At 47.3% G+C, this 7,724-nt stretch overlaps 1 pseudogene; it reads right to left on the bottom strand.

The window, feature by feature from the left end:
- Positions 1-1,677: 1,677 nt before the first annotated feature.
- On the bottom strand, positions 1,678-1,805 carry LOC112111589 (annotated as a pseudogene).
- Positions 1,806-7,724: the final 5,919 nt, after the last annotated feature.

Here is a 7,724-nt window from a genome sequence, read left to right as displayed (position 1 = left end):
TACCCTTGACTAAATCTTGTGGGGGAGAGGTGTGTGGACGGGGATGTTGGGCAGTGGCCCGGGACCCCTGCTGGTGCTTGGGGGTTGGGGGGAGGTGGGGCTGGCAGGCTCCCTACCCGGCTCTGCACCTCCCCAGAAGCAGTGACATCCTCCTCCCTCTGCTCGTAGCAGAGCCAGCTCCAGCTTTTTTGCCACCCCAAGTGGTGAAGAAAAAAAAAGATAAACCCGCGATCGGCGGCACTTCGGCAGCAGCTCTATCGCGCCGCTTCATTCTTCAGTGGCAATTCGGCGGCCGGTCCTTCCCTCCGAGAGGGACTGAGGGACCCGCCGCCAAATTGCCGCCAAAGACCCAGACATGCCGCCCCTTTCCATTGCCGCCCCAAGCACCTGCTTCCTGTGCTGGTGCCTGGAGCCGGCCCTGGCTCATAGGCAGAGGTGTGGCCAAGCAGCTCTGCATGCTGCCTCTCCCCCGAGAGCAGGCTCCGTAGCTCCCATTGGCCGGGAACCACGGCCAATGGGAGCTGTATGGGCAGCTCCGCCTAGGAGCTGAGGGATGTTGCTGCTTCTGGGGAGCCCCCCCAAGGTAAGTGTGCCCTCCCGTGCCCCAACCCCCAGCCCTGAACCCCCTCCCACATCCAAACTCCTGCTGCTGCTGGGGGCGGGCGCGGTGGTCCCAGCAGCGACTGGTGCGGTTGGCCCAGGGTCTGCCTGAGCTGCTCTGGCTGCCCTGGGGTCAGCTGCACCAGCCACTGCAGAAGTCACAGAAAGTCATGGAATCCGTGACTTCCATGACCTCCGTGACAAACTCGCAGCCTTAATTATTAGTTATGTACTCTCCACAGTTAGTTAAGGCAGCCCCTAACCAGCTAATTTTATGTTGGTTGCTTATAGGTTAACTATAAGAGGAGCTAAATTCATCCTTGGTCTGTTTTTGTTGACTTCAGTGGGTTTATCCTAGGGGTGAACTTGGCTCCAACTTTCAGCTGTGTAGTTATTGGCTTAGGAAAGCCTGGGAAAGTAAAAAGCAGCTTGTGCTAGTCTTCTATAACTATTTAAACATCTGTCTCTGGCTTTGTGAAAAAGCTAAAGACTACTAGAGAATGAGTTGTCTAGAGCAGGGGTTCTCAAACTTTTTTGGGGATCCCCCTTTGAAATATTTCAGGCTGGGATGCTTCCCCACCCAAAAAGTGGTAGCAAATTACTGTACATACTCATAGGAGCACTAAATGGCAATATTTTATCATGCCTGCCACCCTTACTTCTGAGAGGCTGCTGCCTTCAGAGCTGGGCACTCTCTGGCCGCCCAACTCTGAAGGCAGCACAGAAATAAGGATGGCAATACCAAATCACAGACATTTGTTTGTATGTCAAAAATCTGCCTGGACAGAGATCAGAGGACCAAAAAGAAAAGGTCATGGCTGGGAAAACCCAGATGTATGGTAACCCTAATGTTGCAACCCCCCTACAATAGTCTTGCAACCCCCTTTTGGGCCAGGACCCCCAGTTTGAGAAACGCTGGTTTAGAGGCTGGCTAGATTGCTGTATTGACTTTACTCTGAAATCCTTTTCTTTGTTTAATGAACATTAAACAGTTTGTAAAGGAAAACCAAAAGGGAATCTTGTGATTTCCCCAGCACACTAGTCAAACAACCTTGTCCTTTGATCTTATCACTACGTGGAAGCTAACCAGCTTTTCACCCATTCCAATTTAATATACAGTCCTCAAATAAAGGACATATCAGATATTAAACTGATAAGAACAAACACTACACTTTGATCTTAGCTCCAAGGAGCCAAGAAGCGATTCCAGTTACTGATAATCCTACAAGGAAATGATGCAGCAGGATGCAGTTTTGCTTGATCATGAAAGAGCCCTTGTCCTGTTGAGTCAGTGTGGTATCAATAATAATACCCAGCATGCAGTTGTAGAGCTTTAGATGTATCAGTTGTACTAATCAATGCTCTTCCATATACCTTTTGAAAGATTGGAAATCTGACCACCACTATTTTGGCTAAATATCAGCACGGAAAATCCCCTTATTTCAATTAGATGAGCTAAATCTTCAGTTTGCTACCTTTCGCCTACTGCTGAGTTGAGTACTGTGTGGGTACAAATGACTGCCCCATTTCCACCTCCTCCCATGAAGTTGTTGCTCTTGGGGAGTTGTGAAGTAATTCTGCTGTGTGATATTTATGAAATGCTTTGCTAGGGAAATGCAAAATGTAATATAATGTCATGTAGGAATGTTAGCAAATAAACCACAGAAAAGCTGTCTCTGGGCCACCAATAAATGATACAAAAGTATTTATTTTTCTACCAAGAAGTAAGGTTACAACAGTCGCTGGGCCATATTCATCATAAATTCATTTGCTAGAATTATAAAACACCTAGATAAACATGAGGGACAACTAGCATAGCTAACTGTAAAGGAAAATCATGTCTTTATAATGTACTAGAAATCTTTGTATGCATCAATAAAAGTGGAAAAAGTGAAGCCAGACGATGTAACTTATTCAGACTTTTAAGAAGTCTTTGACATGAGGTTATTAATGAAACTAATTAGCTCTCACCACTATGGCATATTCTGATGTGGGTCTCCCTCAATCAATCCTGTTGAAATTGTTCCACATTAATTTAATATTACTTGGGCCAGAGAGTGAGAATGACTCTATAGCCCGCTGCAAAGGGCACTCACCTGAGAGCTGGCAGATCTCTCTTCAAATCCCTTCTCCTCATCAGGAAGAGAAGGGAATGGAACTAGGGTCCCCACATCTGAGGTGAGTACCCTAGTCACTGAGTTAAAGGTTATAAATGAGGTCCTGTACCTCCCAGCCCCTGCCTGTTTTGTGTGGAGTTAAGTGGTGTTTGAACATGCCTATCGGATCAGGCCCTGCATGGGTGGCGGGTATAATAGGCCAGGCGCAGCTGCTGCCGCCGGACCCCGTTTGTGGATTTGGCGGGGAGAATTTTTGCTTTTTTTTTATGCCCCATGCAGGTTCCGGGGCAGCTGAGGAGCCAGTATGTGTTACTCAGCTTCCCGGGTTCATCAGTAATCTCCCTGGAGCCCAGGAAGATTATTGATGAACCCAGGAAGCTAACACATAATGCCTCCTCAGCTGGGGGGAAGGGGCGGAGCCAGGGGCTAGCTCCAACCACCGCCCATTGGGACCTGCATATTACTTAGGCGGAAGAGTGCCTATCTTCCCCTGATTCATGGATCACAAACAGGGATCGGGACCTCCCTGCAGCCTGGACTTAGGTGTCTATCTCTGTGAGATGGTGGGACTTAGGAGATAGGAGATACTGATAAGGGCTATTGGTTAGCTTAGGCAGCTCCCCGCCTAACATGCTGGGTTTTGTGGATCGCATGCTTAGCCATCCAAATCTTCCCCTTCATTGTACAGGGAGGCTAGATGTCTAACACAGGCTTTGTGAATTGCAGGGTTGTTCCTATGATTTCCTAGGTGGCTAAAAGTTAAGTGGCATGATGCTGAGTCCCTCAACGCTTATGTCCCTTTGTGAATCTGGGCCTGAGCACCTTCCAGTAGGACATTTAAACACTGTGACTACTTATCTGGCATGTGTATCTCTCATCTACTCCCCGTGAAAGAAGTGCGTGTAGTTAAGTGTTTTGGTTTGGAGTTTATTTATATACATATTGTCGTGTGTTTTTGTTAGAGAAGACTAGGTCAGAGAAGTGTGGCTTTCACATTTGGTGGTGAGGTTTGTTATCGTCCTTAGTTCTTGTGGGAGTTCATTCCACAGTTTTGGGCCAGTGCCTGAGAAAGCTCGGTCTCCTGCATAGATAGAATTTACCTTTTATTGGAGAAAGTTTTGTTGAGCCAATGGAGCAAAATTGTTGACCATACTCTTTATCCTGAACTTTAGGAGGTCTTTTAGCAGCCCTGTGCCTAAGCCATTGAGCAGTACTGAAGATAAGGACTACTGAGACCTTGACCTTAACTCGGTATTATAGAAAGGCATCATAGGGAGCAGAACACAAGTTTGATGTGCTTGCAGTGGCTGGTGTTGCTGAGGAGACATGCTGCAGAGTTTTGTACTATATGTTTTTTCCTAAACGGTGAAGGCTTTGTTCCAAGATCTATCACATTGTCATAGTCCAGCTGGAAGGTGATGAAGGCATGAATAGCTGAGTCCAGGTCATTGTCCGCCAAGATGGGATGGAGTCTCCTAGCTGAATGAAGATAATAGAAAGCATTACTCACCTTTGTTACTGTGTGAGAGCTTTGCATCACCAAAGAATCCATGAACATTTCCAAACTACAGACTGAATTGACCAATTGTGGGTGTGTGCCTTCAATCAAAGGAGACTGCACCATGGCTGCAAATTCTTCAAGATGTTAAGGCTCACTCTGCCTGAATAAGAACACAGTTACTTTCATTGTATTGATTATACTGTGTTTCAATAGAATGTTGAACATCCCAGAGAGTAATTTATTGGAAAGCTACAATTTTGTTTTTGATCCAAACTCAAATTATAATCTTCCAATACATTTAAAATGAACTGCAATTAGTTTAGTACTTATCTTGTGAACCTTTCCTTATGATCAGGTCAGGCATTTAACTATCTTTATTTTCACAGGTGATAAAAAATTATCACTAATCCAATTGTTTAGTTATTTTGGGCTATCCCCTCCACTACAGATTTTGAGGAATTTTTATTGTGCTACATTATAGTAATTAATCATTGCTATTTCAATATCCTTGGCTGGTCCATTTCATTAAATGGCATCTATTTTTCCTCTTCTTTTTCAGCATCCGTGGGTTTTCTCTACATTGCCATTTGATGCTAATTTGCAGTGTAACCCGTTTGTGGTTTTTTCTGTGGATCCTTGGAATTTCAGGGTCTTGGGTTGCTCCTTCCCCAAGCCCTGTTGGTATTTCCCTGAAGCTTCCTAATGGTTTGCTGCAATCTCTGAGATACCCTTGCATGATCTGTCTTGTTTTGGCAGTCCAAGGCATAGTGACCATCTCTTCCACAGTTGTAACAGGAACCTTCACGCCAGCTATCACCCCTCCTGCTACTCTCCCCTCTTGAGGATGGCACAGTATGTCCCTGAGCCTTCATCATGGCCACTTCTCAGGTTAAATCTCTCAGTGCTGCTGCCACTGACGGGGCCTCTTCCATCTCTCCAAGCACTGTGGTGGTATGACTCCCTGCCATCTTCGGCTGCACCACTGCATCCACTTGCAACAATCGCTCCTCCTCTTCACGTATCTCTCAAATGAGCTTGTGGAATGGGGGTGGTTTTGGGCCCACTCCCTCAGTCGCCACAACATCAACCCATCTTGTAGGGTGCCCCGAAGGATTTGGTCCAACCTAGAGGAATCAATGCGCTTGGTGGGGATGCCCTCCTTCCGCACTACCTGCTGTAGCAAATCCTCTAGTCTCCTGATGAAATCCGACAATCATTCGTGGGGCTCCTGATAGGTATGGCGGAAACGATAAGACAGGTCTTCACTGCTATCAGTAGCACCGTAGACACTCTCAAGAGCGGTTAAATAGTCTTGCACTGTGGCAGCTGGTTGGGAGTCTTTCAGGGCTCAGATAATTTGCATGGCAGGTCCCCTCAGACTCTCAAGCACACGTTTCTGCTTCTCAGCATCAGAGCATTCCCACTCTTGGACAAGTGGCACCATAAAATCCTTCCAGATCTCATAATCATCCTCCCCTGATGACACCCCCAAGAAAGAACACAACTGCTTGTATGGAGCACTTTCATATACTGGCTTCCATGCGTCTTTGAGAGTGTTTCCCAGCTCTTTGGCCCATCCCACCAGGCTGGGTGCTGCAGGTGTTGGAGCCCCTCCTAATGCCAAAATTAATTCTTCTCTTGTCTGCTTCTCATCCACCATCACAGCTTGCAATTTCTGCACTAAAGAATCCACCTCAAGTGACACAGGCACACTAGGAGGGGAGTGCTCTGCCCCCAGAATTGTCCAGGGAATACCTTCTACTTGCACCTCTTTGGGCACTTTATCAAGATCTGCTTCCTTGGAGCGAGTACATAGTGCTACCATGCCCTTCACTTTGCGGTTGTAAATACGGGTGTGGACCTTTACCCTCCCCAGTATTTCAGCTGCATCTAGGCTCTCCTCAATTTCATTTGGTTCCATCTCTTCTGGGAACCGCGCCACCAGCACAGCTTTGGTTACTGGGATTCGTGCCCCTCGGCACAGGTCTTCTAGTAATCCTCTCTCCATTTTTTTTTTTAACTGAGATGAAAGTCACTCAGGAGTTTCTTTGCTGTGTGAAGGAGAGCCCAGGGTGTGCAACATAAGTGTGTGCGTGTGTGTACTGCAAAGTCCCTGTATGGGCCACCAAGTGTAACTTTAGAGCCCTTGTGGCCAAGATGGAGTCTGTTCTGCCGGCAGCTCTGGCCAAGAGAAGGCGTGCACAGGAATGCAGCAGGAGAAATCCCTTCCACCCCATGGGCACCTGTTCCAAACCCCCCAGAGTGAACACACACCCCCACAGGAAAAGTACAATGGATAGAGGAAAGGGAAATATTTATTTACAGAGGGATGAGAGGAGAAATACAACAAGGGAAAATATAGGGGGAGCAGTAGAACAGGGTTGCATCCAAACCAAAGCTCCCACAGGCCCAGTGGTAGCACAGTCTGGAAGGGCAGACACCAAGCAATGTGTCACAGAGTTGAGGAGTCCTGAGCAAAGTTCCAGTCCAGTGGTGAGTCTTGGGTGCTCCTGGTCGTCTTCGGCGCCAGTGAATTTTCCCCCCACAAACTCCTCCAGTGCCCTCTTCTGCCGCTCTCTGCAAAGCCACACCGAGCGACCACCTCCCCACTTAACTAGCTAGCAACCTCCCTCCTTGTTCCCAATGCAGAGTCACAAGCCCCAGTACTCTCAGCCCCATGCAGGTCTGGGCAGCCGTGATACTGGGTCTAGATCCGGCCTGTCCTTCTCGGGCGATTCCTCCCTGGCACAGTGCTCCTCCTGGCTCCTGTCCTGGGGTGTCCCCGATTGGCCGCCCTGTCCTTCCCAGGCTTCAGGCAGGTTCTCTGCTGCTTCCTTTGTGAGGGCTTGTGGGCTGCTGCTCTCTCTCCCTCCGAGCTCCAGAGCCACCCCCTGGAGTTTCCCTCCTTTTTTCTGACTCTCTCCCTTCCCCTTTAGGAAAAAGATGTAAAGGGGCCATGCTCTCTAAACCCCAAAGGGGTTACAGCAGTACATTCCATCCTACAGTCAGTGATAAGGCAATGTCCATGGAAAGAAATGAGGATATGATAATCTGAAAGACATGGCACAAAACTGAAATTTGGACAAGCAGCAGATATTTCTATTTTGGGTGAGCAGAGACAGCTAAACTTTCTGTATAGCTTTGGGATATTCACAGAAGAATCCTGTGACAAGCCATTCCCTCTATACAAGTTATAGATTTCCTTTTTCCTGTTGGGACAGAGGAAATGTAGAAACTTGGAAAGAATGAGCCCTCAAACCTATCCAGATGTAACTGACTATAGGAATATAATGGGTATTGGAAGATTCCTGAAAAATTTATATGGAGAAGGGATTCTTTCCCCTTCTATATGTGGCTGTATAGCTTCACGCTCTAGGGGATCATCTGAAACCAGCTGTGGAAAATAAGACATTTTACCTGTTCCTCTCCTTTCCATTTCCCTCAGGGTTGTCTGGACTTCAGTGCAAGTGGCTGCCTGGGGAGATCAATTGTTGAAAATGAATAGA

The sequence above is a fragment of the Terrapene carolina genome, unplaced genomic scaffold, assembly GCF_002925995.2.
Source record: "Terrapene carolina triunguis isolate 2854851 unplaced genomic scaffold, T_m_triunguis-2.0 Scaffold69, whole genome shotgun sequence".
Lineage (NCBI taxonomy): Eukaryota > Metazoa > Chordata > Testudines > Emydidae > Terrapene > Terrapene triunguis.
This window is presented reverse-complemented; position numbering and strand designations above follow the sequence as displayed.